Raw genomic sequence first — 19880 nt, 5'->3', positions numbered from 1 at the left:
TTCGAGATGCAACCTCACAGCTGGTGAGGGTTGAAGCCAGCTGCACAGGGTGGTCTGTGAATTAAAAAATAACCACAGAGCTATAAGCCATGCTCCCCCGAACCCCCACCAGCCGATAGAAGGGAAGCCAAAGAACCACGTTTGGTGGGTGTACCCTCATCCCCTGTTGCTTATGTGTTCAGAATCACGTCAACTGCAGTTCCTGGCTGCCTGACCCTGAGCAGAATCCTACAGAACAGGAACAGGGTGGGGAAAAAATGGCCGGGACCAAGTAGAAGCTACTTTGGCTATGTGTCCCCAGCAAGTTCAAATGACTACCAGGATGGTTGGCTAGCGGATAGGGGTAGGCGGTTAATACATTTTTGAATAAGAGTTTCCTGTTACCTGCAAACACTCAAAAAAGAGCTAGAGGTTTTTATTCCTCTTAGGAAGAACAATGGTTAGGGCTGTTTTCTCTCATCACTTGTCATCAATGATTCTGTCAATCATTTATTCTGACACCCATTCATTCCACAAATATTTATTGAGTGCCTACTATATGCCAGCCACAATGTTACACACCAAACATACAGCCCTCAAGCAAACACTGGGTTTTGTAGACAGGTTTGTACTATTGATACCAAGGTATGCACTGTAACATACTTACAGCATGTTTAGCCATCCTGAACTCAGGAGACTTGGGTTCAAATCCTAAGTCACTTACCTAGCTGAGTAACTGAGCTTTACCCAGTTTTACACGATTGACCTTTCCCTATGCCTCAGTTTCTCACTCTGTAAAGTTTGAGGGCTTGTGAAGAACTTAGCACAGACCATGGGAGTGGGAGCTACCATTATTTAGCACAGTCCTCCCACCCCAGCTCTGCCTGGTGCCACAGTCCACCGCTTGGTGGTATTTCCGAAACTGGCCAGGCCCTCTGCTGCTGACCCTGGAAATCGGGTCACACTAGACAAGGCTGCATGTGCGGGGAGAAGGCGGGGCGGGGGGGGGGGGCTCCTTTGCACGCGGCTGCTCGCGTTTCCCCAAGGCCTCCAGATAGTCTAAAAACTCACCTCGGAGGAGGGGAAAGAGCGTGAAGTGGCTCTTTCGATCTGAGACACCCCCTCCCGGAGAACTCGCCCCCTCCCCCCAAGCCCAGCGCGGAGTGAAATCTTAGAAGCCGCGGCTGCTGGGTTTGAACGGAATGCCGGAGTCAGTGGAAGACGGAGCTGGTCGGCCCGAAGGTCAGCGAGTTGTTTTGAGTTCTCCTACCCGGAAGGTAGGGGGGGTGGGGTGGGGAGCTGGGAGTAGAGGACGCCAGGGCCCCCGAGAGACCCCGTGTCAGAGCAAAAATTGTTTGTGCTCCGGCACAGTCAGCTCAGCGGAAGCCGCGACGGGGGCGGGTCACGTGCGGCGGTGGCGGCGCAGCTGGCGGGGGAGCCGGGCTGGGACAAGGGCCGGGCCGGGCGGGGGTGGCGCGGGGCGGCGGCTCTCGCAGCCGAAGGTGGAACCGGCTGACTCTGGGCGCTGGGAGCGAGCGGCTCCCCGAGCCCGGAGCGAGGGAGGCGCGCTAGTTATGGAGGGACCAGTGTGGGAGCCAGGGCGCTCGGAGCTCCCCGTGGTGCGGCACGGGCGGGACGAGGAATCGTGGGGGGGCGGGGGCAGGGACACGGAAGCGGGCTCCCTGGGCGAGAGCGGAACCGACGCGGAGGCTGCGCGGGCGTCTGAACCCCAAGAATGGAGGCGCTGCTCTTGTAGTCGCCGGCCTTGTTTTCTTCTTGAACGCAAATCCCGGAACGACCGGAACCGCCATCCCCGCCTGCGTCCCAGGGGCGCCCCATTACGCATGGGGGAGGGTGCGTCCCGCGGGGCTACTCCGAGAGGGGATCCGTGAGGCCGAGGCCGGGGAGGGCTGCGAGGTGGCTCGCGGGTGTGCGAGCCGGAGCGGGGCTGCACACCACACAAACAGCCTCCCCTTCCCCAGGAAGAGCGGGCTAGGGAAGACGCGGGCTAGCTCTGGGGGCTCCCAGGACTGTGGGAGCCAGGCGGGGACCGCAAAGCGGGAGGGGGTGCTGCAGAGAAACCATCGGCTCCACCTGGAAGACATTGGTGGCCTGGTGGCCGGTGGTGAACAGTCTCACGCTTCCCCAAAGTGGCGCGCGCTACTCCAGCGTGGGAGGGAAAGGACACAAACTTGGCCATCTGCCAGAACCCTTGAGGACGCCTGACTTTGGTGTCCCCCCTGCCCCCCGCAGTGGCCCGAAATGTACTCTCCCTCCCATAGTCCACGAGGTTCAAGTCCGAGGCCTGGAAAAGTAGGGTCGCGTGGTCTGGCCTCGGATGGGAAACCCACCCACGTTATTCTCAGGTGCCACGCGGGGAAGGCGCGGAACAGTTTTCTTGCAAAGTTTCCCGCCCCTCACCCCAGTCGAGGAAGGGCGGCTCTTCCGGAGGTGGGGGCGGGGAACGGCCTCGGAGCAGGGAGTGGTGCTAGTTCCTCTTCCCCGAGATCGCTCGGGCAGCCGGCGCGTTCGCGTCCCCAGACGCTGCACCCCAGTTTGCTGCAACGTCTGCTCGGAGTCGCGGCAGCGGGTGCTGCGCCGAGTCTAGGACGACGCGAGACGCCATTTGCATCCCCCCTCCCTCCTGCAGGTTGGCGGGGGCGGCGGTGTCGCCCGCCGCGGAAGCGTATTCCTGGCAGTGACACTGATTAGATGCTGTGTCGATACGTGCACAGAATTGGGGTGGGCCTTCACCTCTCCTCTGCGCGCACACTTTCTGTTGGAAAAGTTGCGGTTTTTTTTTTTTCTCCCCTTCTCGCCGCACAGCTGCTGTCTCCAGGGCGGAATTAGGCGACCACGTTTGCTCAGCCCGAAGGAGAGAGAATCGCGCCGGCGCCGGGAGGCCGCCGGGCCCGGGCCGCGAAAATCCAGCCCTGGCTTTGCGTCGAGCTGCTGAGTGCCGCGCTTACGCGCGCGGGGCCAGCCGGGGCCTGGTTTCCATCTGCCCCTTTTGCCTCCGTGTTAAGTTCGCCGGGGAAAACCCAACGATCCGTGCAGAGCCCCTCGGAGGAGAGTCCCCGCCCCACCCCACCCCCAGCCCGATCCCGACCGATGGAAAAAATGACAGTATAGGTTAGAACAGGCTGCCCGCGAGTATTAATGCGGGCGGCCTCCGTTCCCGGTGCTTGGGGAGGATGGGCGCTTCGCCAGAAAACCGCCGAAGGAGGAGCCATGAGGGCCGCCTGCCTCTTCCCGGGCTAGAAAACGTGGATTCTCAGAGGAACCAGACAAATGTGGTCAGACAGCTGCAGGAACTTACCCCATCTAAATACAGGTTGCCCATGTATATTCCAACCAAGATCATTTTTGTTTCAATCTAATACACGTTGAGTCAATTAGAAATACTGTGAGAACTGGTCAAACGGTAGATAGGAAACTTGCTCTTTGCCTGGTGTTAAATATATGCTCAGGAGGTGCGGGGCTGAGCACTACCGGCGCAGCCAGTCTGTGTCCTCAGGAGACAGGGTCCCCTTTGCGTTCCACCTTCAAGGACCTTAATAGAACGCGAAGAGAGGATTTATTTTAGTTGTAGTTTCTATTTGGGGGTTGCTTAAACCTTGCAAACTCCTGCCTGGGGTTGTCGGTAGTTAGTAGTAGATGGTCCTGCGTTTTGGCTTTTACAGTCCACGTTTTTCTCTTGGCTTTTTCTTTTCCTGTGTACACGCTGCTGGGTGCGGGGAGGGGGCTGCCCAGACGTGTGCTGCCGCCGCCCTCAGGCTCTTACTTGCGCACCACGCGGCCTCGGAGGAGGGGAAATGTGAACTCTCCGGGTGGCGCTCGAGAACTGGAATTCTGATATAGGACTGCGGGTTTGTTCCGGAGGCTGGCTGGGAGCGGCTTGTAGGGGCCGGAGGCTGTGAAGGGGAAGCCCCAGAGGTGACCCTGAGGCTTCAGGAGCAAACCTGGAGGCGCCCGTGTTCTTTGTCTTTCTCGGGGCTGGCAGCTTGGCACGCATAGTCCGATAAGGATCTACTGAGAGCTAGAGCGCACTGCCAGCACATTTCAGTGATTAGGCAAACGCCGGTAGCCACTTAAGGCAAAGGCCATTTGCGTTGTCTTTGAAAAGGAAAAGGCGGCCTCACCTAATGAATTATGGGTGACCCTGGAGAGGCCAAGCAGGGGAGGCCGAGGCCTCCTTAGGCTGTTATTCGCCGCAACTCCTCCCCTTTGTGCCAGAGTCCCCATTTCGAAGGTAATGGGAAGCGTTTTGAAATTAGAAGTCTGACGGATTCTGTCTACAGAAGTGGTATTTGCATCTGTGCGTCAGTAAAATGTGGCCCGCCAGCAGCCCAGGGACAAGGCCTGCCATACGCCAACCCTGGACCAGTGTTAGACCAAAGTACATCCCAGAGGACATGGCTTTTGGCCAACTCCTCGGAGAACTGATTTAAAGAGGTGGCCTTCAGCCATCAAAAAAGGTGGCCTGGAAGAGTAGGCTGGAGGTCCTGGAAACCAGCGCTCTTCCCCAGGGCTGCAGGGAGACAGTGGGTAATGTTGCCTGAGCCCTGACGGAACTTGCCATTAATCCAGTCTAAATGAGCACCATTAAAGAGGACTCTCCCTCCTATCCACCACCACACACACAAGCCTTTACTGGAAGATCTAGTGGAGACAGTTTGAGGGCATTTGGCCTTCACTTTTCAGTGGCCATACAATAGTGTCCTTTCCACCCTGCCAAGACCACTGGCTCCATGTAAACCTCCAGGAACTTTAACCTGGACCTTGTTCTTTACTCCCTCCCCATCCAAAGGGAGTACCAGATTATAGTAACAAACGCATGTAGTATTGTACTGGAGGCAGCGTTCTAAGCGCCTTATGTATGGAGGCATGTTATCCTCAGAACAACCCTATGAGGTAGATACTAGTATTGGCCTTGTTTTACACATGAGGACTCTGAGGTTCCGAACTGTTAAGCGGTTTGCCCAAAGCCGCACAGCTTGGGATAGGGCCTGATTAACCAGAGGGAGAGAGAGGGCTGTGTTGTCTGAGTTTTGTAATGAAAGCTGTTTGGGAGGTGTTTCGAGAGGACTGCCTGGACCCCAGCCTTCCAAAGGAAAATATGAAGAGATCAGAAGGCCCAACATTTGACCTTTATTTTGCAAAACAAAGGTCTGTAGAGTTGTACGGAGGCATGTTACTGTGGCTCCTCCGCGGCAAGGAAGAGGTCAGGGAAGGCAGTGCAAAGGCCCCCCTGGCCCACCTAGCCGCATAGCATCCGGCGGTCACGTCCGCCGGAGGGGACTGGGGACTGGGGACAGCCGATTGCCGAGGAACTCCTTATCGCCTAGTGTCAGTGCTCCCGGGTGCCGGAGCTAAACGTCCGCTTGCGGGGGCGGTTGGTTCACACCAGTCCCCTGGCTCCCGACGCGCCTCAGGGCTCCTCCGGCGGAGCTGGCTAGATGCCCGGCGGCGGCTCCGAAGCTCCAGGCTCCCCGCCGCTTGCCCCGCCAGCCCGAGGCATGGAGCCCCACGGCCCAGGATTGGAGAGCCCAGTTCCTCAGTCCAGGTTGGGACTGCTGGTTCCGGGTTGCTCACGATCACTCTGCCCTCAACACCCGTCCGGCCGGGGCGCGCGCGCAGACACACAAACACAAACGGCTTCCAAGCGCGCAGCCCGCCTCCCGGGCCTCCGCTTTTCCTTCCTCCTCCCCGCTCGGGCGCTTCGGAAGCCCGTGGCGGTTGTGTGCTGCGCCAGGGAAGAGTCCGGGTCGGGGAGACCACGCTGCCCTCTTTCCCCCCAAGGTCTGCGCGCACGCTAGTACCCTTGGGAAGCACAGTCAGGCTTGTGGGTTCCCATCTTCCCGAGAAGTGACGGCTGCTGGCGAGGACCTGTTCGCTCCGTGTTTCGCAATGGCCCGGGGATCATAGGGAAGGGCCGGGCGGTGGGGCCTGCGCGTGGATGAGGGTGGCGGTAAATCCCCTCTCCCGCGAAGGTGGCTGAACCTCCGGCTTGTCTTGCATTGGCCGCAGCTTGACTCCCCTGCGTGCCGCGGGCCGGTGTGGGTGTCCCCACTCCCTCAGGCCTTTAAGCTCGCGAAACCCCATGGATCCGCGGCTGGGCTGGGCAGCGCAGACGCCCAGCTGCCCTCGCCAACCCGGGGCCCGGAGGGGGCCAGGCTGGCCTGGGGGCTGGGCGGCCCGGCTGCACTTGCCGGTGTTGAGAGAGGCTCTGTGAGCCCGAGCTGGCCCTGGAGCCGAGGGAGAGAGCGCATCAGTCCGTGCGCCTCCAGGCAGAACACACGCCTTTCCCGGAACCTTGAAACCCAGGGGAGCCGCTGCCATCTTCGCGTGACGAGCAGCGAGACGCCGGTGATTAAGTGTTTCTTTCCGGCTCTCTCCCCGGGTTGCGGCTCTCCTCCTTTCCACAGGGCTGGAAGAATAAAAACCTGGGGAAAACCCACACACAACTGCGCTCTGGTCTCGATCGCCATGTAAGCACTGGTTTCCTAGGGTGCACCCACGCGGGGCGCTCCCTGCCCCCCTATTCCACGCCTGGCCGGGTGTCGAGAGCTGCATGCCTCGGTTTCCATCCGCTCTAGCTCAAATCTCGGAGTTTAATGGGGAGGGGGCACACATTGCTGAAGCCACCCGACCCCCATTCTCCTTACCCACCCCCCCCCAACATGGGGATTAAACCTAAACACATGAATTCCCCACCCACACCCGGGACTAATCCAGCCGCGCCTCCTGGGATTAACTCGGCTCACAGGTCCATAAAACACTTCCGGCACGGCCAGAGGGTCTGTCTGCAGAAACACTTTAAATTTGTCCTCCGGGGTCTGGAGTCGGAATTGACTGGGTGGAGGGAAGTGAGTAAACAGACAGTTGTAAGAGACAATCCGTGAGGTTTGCAGGCTGTGGAAAGAGCTGCCTAAAATATGGGCTGTCGGGGCTGCCTCCAGCAGGAGGGTGGCCCGGGTCCTAGCAGACAGATCCCAGAAAAGGATGCAATATATTCTAAATGACATTGACCTGGAGGAAGGAGGGTGTAGGCAAGAGCAGGCAGGCTTCACCTGGCTTCTGGCTCCAGTTTAGTGAGGAAGACTAGCTTCCAGAAATTTGTGGGGGCGAGTGGCCAGTCTCTTCATCTGTAAAATCAGAACAGTAACACCTACTCTGCCCCCCTGGGATGGGTTTCTGAGGACCAAAATGTGAAGGCACTTTGTAAATGCCGCTCAACCCTTCCGCTTCACTGTGGTCAATGTTCGATCTCTCTTAGGTAGAAAAACCAGTGACTTGCTGATTAGAAAACAAAGTAAAAAATCAGCCCTTTCTCAAATCTACACAACAATGTTCGAGATAAAGGGAACCCAAAAGCAACCTAATATTTTTAACCTTCTTTTACATCATTTCAAGATAAGTTTCTGAAGTAATGAGAGAATCTTTGAAATGTTCTAAGAAAAATCTGTCAAAAACTGGGGGTTAATGGGGAAGAAAGGGGGCTTTAAATTGAGTCAAATCACATTTTTAAGAATAAGGCCGGGCGCGGTGGTTCACGCTTGTAATCATAGCACTTTGGGAGGCGAGGCGGGTGGATCACATGAGGTCAGGAGTTCGAGACCAGCCTGGACAACGTGGCGAAACCCCGTCTCTACTAAAAATACAAAAAATTAGCCGGGCAAGGTGGCGGGCGCCTGTAATCCCAGCTACTGGGGAGGCTGAGGCAGGAGAATTACTTGAACCTGGGGGGCGGAGGTTGCAGTGAGCCGAGATCGTGCCACTTCACTCCAGCCTGGGCAAAAGAGCTAAACTCCGTCTCAAAAAAAAAAAAAAAGAAAAAGAAAACCGGAAGAAGAAGAATATAAATTCATAGTAGCTTCCTGGAATATCCCCTTCTGTTAGTCTGGATAGGAGATGCCCTTTGGTAGCCACTCCCCCAATCCCAGGACCGAAGGCGGTCTTGACTCAGGCTTGGTCTGCTAGGTACGAGGTGGTGTTGGCGTCTGGGATGGGGACAGTGAAGAAAGGCGATCATTCTGCTTTAAATGAACATCAGAAGACCCAGGCCTGCTACTGCGTCTTGAAGGCCTGGAGTTGTTAAAACTGTGTGGGAGGGGGTGCCTCCTGACCTCCTTCCCCGCAGATGGGCTCACGCAGCGTGACCGGCACCAGGTGGTGCCCAGGCGCGCTGGGGATGGAGGCACAGGCTGCGCGTTCACCCTGCCTCGCAGATAGCGAGCAGGGGCCTCCGGCTGGACCGCCCACCGGCCTTCCTCTCCCTTCCCTGGCCTTGGGGCCTTGGACCAGGGTTAACCCTGGTCCCGCCTCCACGCCGCTGCCCCTCGTGCAGCGCCCTCCCCGCCCTGGCTCCCGGCCCAGATCCCGAGGCCTCCCTCGCCCCGCAGTCTCGGTTCTTCCCCCTCGTGATTCATTTAGCAGCGGTGCAGAAAGCCTGTTTACCTCCGCAGCCCTGGGCGACTCGATCTGCGTAAAAAGCCCCAACGCCAGCGCCGACCAGTAGGGGGGGATTGTCCTATAGATTATTTCTCCTGGTTTTTGTTTTTGTTTTTTTAAAACCAGAAGGCTTGGTTGAAGAGGGGGTGGGGTGGCGTGTTGCTGCTGTTTTTTAAAACACCGTATTTGAAAGAGAAACAAAAGCTACACAAAAGCCGTTTAGGAGGTACCAAGACTGTTTTTACATATAAAAAGTGCAGCGAATACCAAGGGGCCCCCAACAGTGATAAACTAAATGGTTGGCCGATTTCGACAATTAGTTAATCTGTTATCTGCGATCAGCAAACAAGTTTTGAGGCTCGAAGGACACCGAATTCCTGTTCCAGTCGACAGCGTTGTACTCGAATCCGTTGAGCACATCAGATGCTCCCGGTTTCTCCTAGAGCGAATCCAGCTTTAGCAAACATGGGTTTCCCAGGTTGGAGGACTGACTTGAGCCAGAGAAAATTCTTGGGCAGCTGAGGAGCTTCTGCCTGGATCGCCCCTCGAGCCCGAGCTCGTCTGTTTGGTTCAGATTTCTCCAAATTGGTTTTCGTCCCCTGATTTCGCGGACCTCCTAATTTTGAACGTAGTAGGCCTCCGACAGATGTGTACTGAATGGCAGAAACTAAAGTGAGGCCCTCGGCCTGGAAGACGGCCTGACGCACGGCCTCACCCTTGGAACCCCATTCGGGTTCCCAGAGCCCCCGGGCCGCCGCAGCATGCGCGCAGCTTCGCCCTGCGCGGGCCAGGGCGGGCGGGGGAGGCCAGGAGGCACGAAGCGCCTGGAGCCTGCAAGATGATAAATATTGCGCAGACAGCCCATAAATAATTTGCATTATGTTCAGCTGACAACGCGGGGCGATTAATTTTAATAGCTACATATTTGCCTGGGCTGCTGCTTTCGTAGGCCCTGTAATGAAAGGCGAGAGGCCGCCCTGGCTCCGTGCTCGCGGTCCAGGAAGGCAGCCGGGGGTGCGGGAAGGCCCGATGTGGCGTCTCTTCCAGGCAGCCCCCCGGGGGGCCCCTTCCCCTGGGACCCCCTCTCGCCCTCCGTGCCTTGTAGAGGTGAGGTGTGCTTGCACCGCCGGAGCACCCCCGAGGCCTCGAGCAACAGGAGCCACCATAATGACACTGCACATTTGTCTGTGTGGGGAGAGCCACTTGTGGACTGGGAGACCCTCCACGTGGCTTTGTGCCCCACCCGGACCAAGTCCGGAGTTTCAGGTTCCACTTAGGCTGGGAGGCGGGTGTTTGCCGCCGCCAGTTCGCCAGTGGGCCCAAGCTCGGCCGAGGCTTCTCCGCCCTCCCGGCAGAGGCAAGAGACAAAACAAAACCCGGCTGCCCACGCGTCCTCTCCGCGCGTGTAGAGTCCTGATTTCTCCCTCCCAGGAGCTGTCCGGCGCTCCGCGGAAGGCCCCCCTAAAATGCTTCCTGAGCTCCTCTATGCAAAGGACCGCACATATAAAGGACGGAAGAAAGGGTCTGGAGGAGCTCTTTAAAAGAGGAGGCAGGGAAGGAAGCGCAGCGAGGAAGGACGCGGCCGCCGCGGTCCCGTGGTGGCCGGGTGCGCGCGTGTGCGTGTCTGTGTGTGCGTTCCGATGACAAAGCCCCGCCGCCGCCAGCAAGCTCCTGGCTGCCAGAGCTCTGGTGGGGGAGGGGAAAGGGAGAAGAGGCGACAGCGCTAGCGTAGGTAGCGGGGAATCGAAGCTTCCCAGGAGAAAGAGTTCATTCATGAGCTCCACCGGCCCGGCCAGGTGGAGCCTCCTGAAGCCAACACCTGTGTATTTTCCTTTTTTGAAACAGGCGAGCCCATCGATCATTACCATATTTTAATTGCCTTTCGTAAAGGTCATCTCTAATTATGGGTTGGGAGGAGGGTTGGCCAGGAGTCCGTGGCCCTTTATTATCTGTGTGGGTGTCGCCGCAGAGACAATTCGCCCAGCTCTTATCGAAATGCCAATCCGAGGGTGTCCGTGCGCGCCTGCGAGGCGGTCACGACGTGCTGGATCCACGCAGACCAAGCTGCGTGCACAATAAAAGCCGAGCAGGCGGCGGAGGGCCGCGCAGACCCACGGGTTTTCTTTTTAGAAACAGTGGTGCGAAGAGACTTGACAATAATAACACGCAGCAGGATTAAATCAGGGCGGGAATAAGAAAATGTATTTTCGTTTCTAGAACCGCGGACTGTGTTTAACCCATCCGATCCTTCCCTCCCCAGAGCGTTTTGTGCCCACGTGGAGTTTTGCGCAGGGACAGGTGCCGGGCACAGAGTGGCCTGGGACTGCCCGATGACGTTCCAGGGCAGACACGTTATGTTCATATTAATCTCTTCCCTTAATTCAGCATGGTTGTCAGTTACAGTGACGTGAAACATCCTTAACGATGTCTGTTTTACGGGAAACAATACCTGGCTAGTTGAAAAGGAAAAAGCAAACGTTGAGGTTTTTTAACTTTTGAAAGTCTGCATTTCCTTAGTTTTTATCACTTTCAGAAACCCTTGTGGCAAAAGCTTATTTTAACTTTCTCCGAGGGAGAAGAGCAGTGGAGAAGGTAGATGGAGGGTCAGGGGTTCTTGGAAGGATATTTTGGAGATGCAGGGAGGTGGAGATCAGTGAAGAGCTGTGGGTCAGGGGTGGTCAGCAGCCACTCTGAACTTGATTTTCTCAAAGGAGCCTGGCACTTCTGAGCCACGATGCTGTTTCTGGGAGTCCAGCCTGACAAAGCCAGAGGCTGGGGTCAGGAGCCTCGGAGAGTTGGAGAGTTTTGTACTGGTCCTGCTTCCTGCCTGCCCCCACACCTGGCCTCCTGGCCTCACCAGCAGCCAGCTCTGCCCTGAGGAAGGCAGAGCCAGATGACTGGTCCAACCCCCCAGAGACCGCCTGGCTTTCTCCTCCCCTGTAATCACAACCAGATGCACTTAAGCGCCTTTCATCAGAGGAAGCCCAAAGCCCTTTAACAGGCTTCAATAAAAGCCTTTCGAGGGCCTAACCAGCCTGCTCAGCGTTGGGGCCCCTGTGCCCATTTCCCAGCTGAGCCAGCCTGGGGCTGCAGTCAGGGTCTAGCCTCTACCCTGGGGCCCCAGAAGCCAACGAAATCTACTCAACTAAGGCAGCCTCTCCAAGCAGGTAGGGTGCCAAGATTCCTGCCAGGTGTGTGGGTGCAGACCTCGTTAACAGGAGGAAAGAAAGGCATGGGAAGGAAGCCAGCAGCTAGTGCCTATCTTAAGGAAGGACAAGAAGGAGCAGCCTGTGAGAAGGAACCAGAGGGGCTAGGAAATAGAGCCGGGGTGAAGGGGCAGTGATGATGGAGATATTCAGAAAGGCTCCCATGGTACTGCCACCAACCCAAATTCAGAGGTCAGAGCTGCTGTCCCACTGTGTTGCAATCTGTCTCCCTTACTAAACTGTGAACTCCCCAAGGGGAGGGACTATCTTATTCACCTCTGCAGGCCCAGCCCAGGACCTGGCACAAAATAAGTAATCAAAATGGGAGATCACAAGCTATGATGGAAAACTCTGAATCAAGACACATCTAGGCTTAAGATGGGAGCTCTGCCCCCAGTGGTTGTGTAGCCTATCTGAGCCTCAGTTTCCTTATCTGCAAAATGGATATGAGAATGCCTACATCAAAAGATTGGAGAAAGATTCGATGAAGTAGTTGCAGGTGAAGTACCAGGAAGATGATAATAAAGTTTTCAATAAATACTGTGCCCCAGCTAGGTGTGGTGGCTCGGGCCTGTAATCCCAGCTACTCTGGAGGCAGAGGTGGGAGGATCGCTTGAGCCCAGGAGGTCGAGGCTGCAGTGAGCTGAGATTATGCCATTAAGTGACAGAGTGAGACTCTCTCTCAAACAAAACAAAGCAAAACTAGACAGACAGATAGATAGATAGATAGATAGATAGATAGATAGATAGATAGATAGATAGATAGATAATCTCATGCCCTTGCTCTGGAAGGAGTGAAGAGAGGATTTGGGCTGATATTGTTTGAATTATAAGTAGGAAGGTTTGTGTTACACCCTAGCTAGGCACAGGTCTGGACTGGGATTTGGATCAGAAGAAGGAATTGCTTCTAAACTGTGTGAATTGAAGCCACAGGACCCCACTGCACTGTCCAACAGGGCAAGTAGCCCCAAAGCTGTGAACTTGGGAAGACATGCCAGCCTTGGTCTCAGGCTCTGGGGAAGGGGCAGGTCCTAGACCCTTGGACTCTCCTGCACAGGGCTGGTTGTGGCTGGGACCTAGTTGTGCACTGCGGGCCAGGCTGCTGGAGATGAGTGGCTGGCAGATAATCCCAGTTGGTGCTGGCTTTCTGTGGTCAAGAGGAGAACTGCTCCTTCAGCCTTGACCTCTGCTCCAGTAATCATGGCTGTATTTTATTTTTGGCGGGTTCATCCTCTGGCATTTGGCAGGGCGGGGAGGGGGAGGGGGGTTGCCTGCATCTCTTTGCTGTTCCTTCTGGTCTGCTCAGTAGCTCCCTACCTCTCACCCCCCACCCCACCCCACACAATGTAGCCTGGTTTTCTCCCCATTGCAAGCTGCTTTATCATTTCTGCCTGTTCCCTGGCTGCTCTGCTTGTTTGAGAGTAGGGGTAAGACCTGGGCTCTCCCCATTCTCCTCCTCGGTCCATCACATTCCAGATGTCTTGCAGCCCCTCCTCCGGTCTCCCTGAGCTTGGCACTTCCCCAGGAGGGCAGCCTGAGGGTCAGGGTCCGTGGGCCGCCTGGGCATCAGGGGCCTGTGAGTGCCTGGCTCAGAGAAGGAGGAAAGGGTGGGGGACAGAGGCCAGCTGCACTGCTGCCCATTCCTAGCTTTGTGAATGGAAGCTCATGCATTTGGTGTGTGACACAAGTCTGGTAGTTGGGGTCAGAATGAAAAGGTGTGGGATTTGTGGGGGAATTGGGAAGAAACTGAAGTAAGCTTACACTTCTTGATAATTCATCCCTCCCTATCCTTGAGATGAGCACCTTCCAGGAGAGGCAAGAAAAACAAGAGAGAAAAGAAGACAAGAGAAGGGAGAGCAAATCCAGCCTGGTGGAAATGCTTTGCCCCTCTCCTTTCCTGCCTAGGGAACTGGCTCCCTTGTGCAGCCAATGTAGGTCAGGAGGGGACAACAGTTAGGGTCCTTTACCCAGATCTTTCAGGGAAAATGTGAGATCAGATTTGAGGAAGACACAGGTCACTGTCCTACAGGGATTTCAGAAAGAACAAGACATTGAGTTATTAAAGGTGAGGGATTTGGGTTATGATCAGAAATTTCCTTAAAAAAAAGAAAATTCCTGCCCATGAAGCTTTTGTTTTTAACCCAGTTCACCTTATTCCATGGATTTAGCAATATGTTATGAAATTGATCTCCCCTATAGCATGTCAGCTGCAAGGGAGCTCAGAAGCAATTTAATTCTGCTCCTGGAATCTGTGGGTCCAGAATTTGGTGGAAAGACTCAACAGCTGGAGGCTGGAAGCATCCGGAGGCATCTTCACTTGCATGTCTGGCTGTTGGCTGGGACCTCAGCCGTGTCCCATAGCATGACCACAGGGTTCTCCATGTGGCATGGGCTTCCTCACAGTATAGTGCCTTCGCCTTAAGGGTAGTAGAACTTTAAGTTACAAATCGGCAGCTCAGGGCTCCAGAAAACCGGCATTGCAGTAAATAAGGTGAAAGCTGCATCACCTTCCCCACCCCCGCCCCAAGACGGAGTCTTGCTCTGTTGCCCAGGCTGGAGTGCAGTGGCACCATCTCAGCTCACTGCAACCTCCGCCTTCCGGGTTCAAGAGATTCTCCTGCCTCAGCCTCCTGAGTAGCTGGGATTACAGGCACACACCACGATGCCTGGCTAATTTTTGTATTCTTAGTAGAGACGAGGTTTCAGCATGTTGGTCAGGCTGGTCTCAAACTCCTGACCTCAGGTGATCTGCCCGCCTCGGCCTCCAAAGTGCTGGGATTACAGGTGTGATCCACCGTGCCTGGCCGGCTGCATCACCTTTTCTAATCCACCCTTGAAGTCTACATTCATTGGTTGTGATTGTGGTCACAAACCCATCCAGATTCAAGGGGAAGGGACAGAGACCCTACTTCTCACTTGGGAGGAGTGTCAAAGAACTTGTGTCCATGGCGGGGTGGGGGTGGGAGGTGGGAAAGTGGTAGGGGAAGCCATACCAGGCACCTTTGAGAGCTAAGCTTAATTAGCAGTGGCTCTAAACTAGTCTACATTGTAATAGGGGTTGCTACCCTCAAGAGGCCTCATAAATTATATGGGGAGCAGGGGGACTCAGCTAAAATTAGGCCATGGTAAAAGTAATAGAGCCTATAAAGCAAATATGGATTTTAGGAAAAATAGAAAATATATCGAGACAGCTGTCTCTATGATCTTGTCCAGTGTGGGAAGGACTGAGGGAGAACTGAGTGATGGGATCAGATGGGTTTCAGGCTCTTCTGCATTGAAAGGGAAGCAGGTAAAAGATTAGCATTCTATCGGCCGCCATCCTTAGCCTACTGTCTTGGGGAAGATCTGGTAACCCTTCATCGCTCCCAACAACATTATTTTCACTATTGCCTTACAAGCCACCTCCCCCTCTACCACCAGTGTACAGCTATCTTTATATGGTACAAAGCTAGGAATGTAGTCAATGCATTTCCTGAAGTGTGTATGGGAAAAAAAAAATTAATACTTACTATTTGTGCCCTCCCCGAGGTGTGGTTTTAAATATCCAGCATGGATGGTGTTGTGACTGAAAGGGCCTGGGTACATCTCTAGGGCCCCAGGTTCCCATTATCCTTGTCTCTAACCCCTGAATGGAGAGTTTGACTTCTAATTTCATGCTAGGGGTTTCACAGGCAACATAATTGTATTTGCCTCTGCCTTTGATCTGCTATTTGATCTGCTATTTTATTGTGGTTCGACTAGGAGACAGAGATAGAAACGTGGTGGAAAACATGATTTCGTTTTGCTTGGGAATTGGCAGTTATTATTTTCTGTGGCTCCCTTAACATGACACATCTTCGCTAAATCCAAAATCTCATCATTTTCCCATTTTTGAAAATCCAAAAGGCATGTGTACCCTCTGGCCTGCTTTCCTCTTCCCTCCTGAAGATTTCATTTTCAGCAAGACTTTGGGGGCATGACGTTCAGATTTTAGATCTCAATGCAGATTGGAGCCCTGAATTAGTGTAATACACCTGAGTGAACTCTGCCACACCTGCCCCTTTCCTGACCTCAGCGCAACTTCCCAGAATGTATCTGGTTCACCCTAGCCTCCCTTGAGGTGATTTTGGGTCTGCAGGGCCAACTCCTATCCTGGGAGTTGCAAACAAAGAAACCCAGATCCAGCAGGTGGGTCAGAACTAAGCGACATTCAGGGGGTGGCCCTTGAAATAAGCTGGCTTCTCAGGCAGGGCCACTGTATTACATTGTACAGTTTGTGTATTGCACAAAGGTCCCCAGCCAAAACATAGACTAGGCTACTGGCAACTCTGTTCTCAGGGCAAAAGAGAAAGAGATTCTGTCTCTGATCCAGAAGAAAAGAGAAGGTGACACAGGACAGACAGGTTAAAAGGGTCTCTTGGGAGCACAATGGATCAGCCTAAGATTGGGCCAAGCCAGTGTTGACCCAGCATGTTGGCGCAGTAGGCCTATATACACCCTCTTTGTTTTGTTACCTCTCATCTGCAGGTACTGGTTCATAAGTTATTGGGTCCCTCCTAGGCTTTATTTGGAGTATGGGTGGGAGAAGGACAGGAGTGTCACCCTACTTATGTGTCTTGTTTAGCCAGCAAGGTGGGATTTGTTTTTTGTTTCATAAATCAAAGGGAGTTTCTTTGATTTATGAATATGAAGATTTTAAGGCATGCTGTTCAGTGCAGACTGTTATGTACTTAGCGTAGGTGTTTGAGTGTAAGACCCTAACAGGGCTGGGTGCGGTGGCTCACGCCTGTAATTCCAGCACTTTGGGAGGCCGAGGCAGGCGGATCACCTGAGGTTGGGAGTTCGAGACCAGCCTGACCAACATGGTGAAACCCCGTCTCTACCAAAAATACAAAATTAGTTGCGTGTGGTGGTGCGTGCTTGTAATCCTAACTACTCAGGAGGCTGAGGCAGGAGAATCTCTTGAACCCGGAAGGCGGAGGTTGTGGTGAGCCGAGATCGCACCATTGCACTCCAGCCTGGGCAACAAGAGCGAAACTCCGTCTCAAAAAAAAAGAAAAAAACCTAACAGCTAGTACAATAGAGTTTGACATCCTTATAGGCTACCTGTGAACTAAAATTCACACTAATGTGTGATGGATGAGGATAAATTGCATTAAGAAGTGGAGAATCGGCCGGGCACGATTACACGCCTGTAATCCCAGCACTTTGGGAGGCCGAGGTGGGTGGATCACGAGGTCAGGCCATCCAGACCATCCAGGCTAACACAGTGAAACCCCATCTCTACTAAATAAACACAAAAAATTAGCTGGGCGTGATGGTGGGCGCCTGTAGTTCCAGCTACTCAGGAGGCTGGGGCAGGAGCTTGCAGTGAGCCGAGATTGGACCACTGCACTCCAGCCTGGGCGACAGAGTGAGACTCTGTCTCAAAAAAAAAAAAAGTGGAGAATCGGCCTGGCTTGGTAGCTCACACCTGTAATCCTAGCACTTTGGGAGGCCAGGTGGGCAGATTGTTTGAGTGCAGGACTTTGAGACCAGCCAGGGCAACATAACAAAACCCCTTCACTACCAAAAAATACAAAAATTGGCCAGGCGCGGTGGCTCACGCCTGTAATCCCAGCACTTTGGGAGGCTGAGGCGGGCGGATCACGAGGTCAGGGGTTCCAGACCAGCCTGACCAACATGGTGAAACCCCGTCTCTACTAAAAATACAAAAATTAGCCGGGCATGGTGGCACGCACCTGTAATCCCAGCTACTCAGGAGGCCGAGGCAGGAGAATCGCTTGAACCTGGGAGGTGGAGGTTGCAGCCAGCCAAGATCGTGCCACTGCACTCCAGCCTGGGCGACAGAGTGAGATGATGTTTCAAAAAAAACCCCAAAAACAAAGAAACAAAAACCAAAAAACCCCAAAAAACAAACAAAAAATTAGCCGGGCATGGTAGCATGAACCTGTGGTGCAGCTACTCTGGAGGCTGAGGTGGGAGAATCGCTCCAGCCGGAGAGCGAGAGGTCAAGGCTGCAGTGAGCCCAGATCGCACCACTGCACTTCGACCTGGGCAACAGAGTGAGACCCTGTCTCAAAAAAAAAAAAAAAAGGGCCAAGTGCGGTGGCTCACACCTGTAATCCCAACACTTTGGGAGGCCAAGGTGGGCAGACTGCATGAGCTCAGGAGTTCACGATCAGCCTGGGCAACATGGTGAAACCCTGTCTCTACTAAAATACAAAAAAAATTAGCCAGGTGAGGCGGAGTGTGCCTGTAGTCCCAGCTACTCAGGAGGCTGAGGCAGGAGAATTGCTTGAACCTGGGAGGTGGAGGTTGCAGTAAGCCGAGATTGTGCCACTGTACTCCAGCCTGGGCGAGAGAGCAAGACCCATCTAAAAAAAAAAAAAGAGAGAGGAAAAAAAAAAAAAAGTAGAGGATCATCTGAAGAAATTCCAATCAAAATTAACTCCAAAAAGGAGCTTTTCTAGTGTCAGTAATGGGCTGGTTGAGGAGGTCTTTGGGAGCCTTCTTTTTGTTGAGTGACTGATTTTTTTTTTTTTTCTTTTGAGACAGGGTCTCGGTCTGTCACCCAGGCTGGAGAGCACTGGTGTGATCTCAACTCACTGCAACCTCTGCCTCCCGGGCTCAAGCAATCCTCCCATGTCAGCCTCCCGAGTAGCTGGGACCATAAGTGTGCACCACCACACCTGACTAAGTTTTGTATTTTTATTAGAGATGGGTCTCACCATGTTGCCTAAGCTGGTTTTGGACTCCTGAGCCTAAGTGATCCCTCCACCGTGGCCTCCCAAAGTGCTGGGGTTACAGGCATGAGCCACTGTGCCTGGCCTGTATTTCTTTACAAAGTCACACTTGCCCAAAGTTTATGAAGCCAAATAGTATGTAAAGGCCTGGTACAAAAAAGCAGTCCCCTGTGGGCACCTCCCTCTTTACCTGTTTCTTCTGGTAGATACTATCACCATCATATTTCAGCCTTTTTTTTTTTTTTTTTTCCTTTTTGTGGAGAACGGGGTCTCGCTATATTACCCAGGCAGGTCTCGAACTCCTGGGCTCAAGCTATCCTCCCGCCTCTGCCTCCCTGAGAGCTGGGATTACAGGCGTGAGCCACCGTGCCCGGCCCATATTTCTAAATAATACATAGATGTGGCCTTCTTTCAAGTAATTCATGCCAGCTGGGTGAGGTGGCTCATGCTTACAATGCTAGCATTTTGAAAGACTGACGTGGAGGCAGGACTGCTTGAGGATAGGAGTTTGAGACCAGCCCGGGCAACACAGTGAGACTCTGTCTCAATAAAACATAAAAAAGGTGCCGGGTGTGGTGGTACATGCTTGTAGTCAAAGCTACATGGGAGGCTGAGGCAAGAGGATCGTGTGAGCCCAGGAATTGAAGGCTGCAGTGAGCTATGATCGCACCACTGCACTCCAGCCTGGGCAGCCAAGCAAGACACAGTCTCAAGAAAGAAAAAAATAAGTAGGCTGGGTGTGGTGGCTCACCCCTGTAATCCCAGCACTTTGGGATGTTGAGGCAGGTGGATCACTTCAGGTCAGGAGTTCGAGACCAGCCTGGCCAACATGGCAAAACCCTGTCTCTACTAAAAATACAAAAATTAGCTGGGTGTGGTGGTGCACGCCAGTAATCCCAGCTACCTGGGGAGTCTGAGGCATGAGAATTGCTTGAACCCAGGAGGTGAAAGTTGCAGTGAGCCCAGATCGCGCCACTGCACTCCAGTCCAGCCTGGGTGACAGAGTGAGACTCTGTCTCAAAAACAAAAAAAGAAAAAGTAATCCATGTCAACCATCTGATCGTGGAGGGGGATTTCAGATCTCTGTACCATACTTTCCCTTCTCCATTCTTACCATAGCACTAGAGCACAGTGTCTTACTAAATTCATATCCAGTGTTTACTTTGTAATCACATATATATCATTCATTGCTGAGCCAAATGAGCTTCAGTGATTGCAGTTCCTTTCTTGTAAGATTTTCTTTTTCCTGGAGTTAGTAATTGCCTCATTTTTATATTTGCCTAATTTTCTTTGACCTATGAATACTTTCCTCATACTTTCCAACCTCTGTACAATTAATCTCAGGACAATTTTCTGCATGTCCAAATCTTGAAGACCATCTGCAAATGGGCTGATCTTTTTTTGTTTTGTGTTTTTTTATCCCTATTTTCTTTAAATCTGAAACCTTTTTCAAAAAGTTTCCAGTCTTCCATTTAGTTTTGTTTTCTGAAACTTTTATGAAATGCTGTGGGAGTTT

General features: G+C 53.6%; 1 protein-coding gene across 4 annotated transcripts in view; it reads left to right on the top strand.

The window, feature by feature from the left end:
* Positions 1-888: 888 nt before the first annotated feature.
* Positions 889-19880, top strand: part of BCOR (BCL6 corepressor) — a 130847-nt gene continuing 111855 nt past the window's right edge. For 2 of the 4 annotated variants that reach the window (XM_030934012.1, XM_030934010.1), the window contains exon 1: positions 889-1221. The gene's annotated coding sequence lies outside the window, so the exon portion shown is untranslated. The remainder of the gene's footprint in view (positions 1222-19880) is intronic. The other 2 variants (XM_030934001.1, XM_030934005.1) reach the window with 1 other exon arrangement.

Source organism: Rhinopithecus roxellana, chromosome 7 (assembly GCF_007565055.1).
Source record: "Rhinopithecus roxellana isolate Shanxi Qingling chromosome 7, ASM756505v1, whole genome shotgun sequence".
NCBI lineage: Eukaryota > Metazoa > Chordata > Mammalia > Primates > Cercopithecidae > Rhinopithecus > Rhinopithecus roxellana.
Note: the sequence above shows the minus strand (reverse complement) of the source record. Positions and strands in the feature narration are given on the sequence as shown.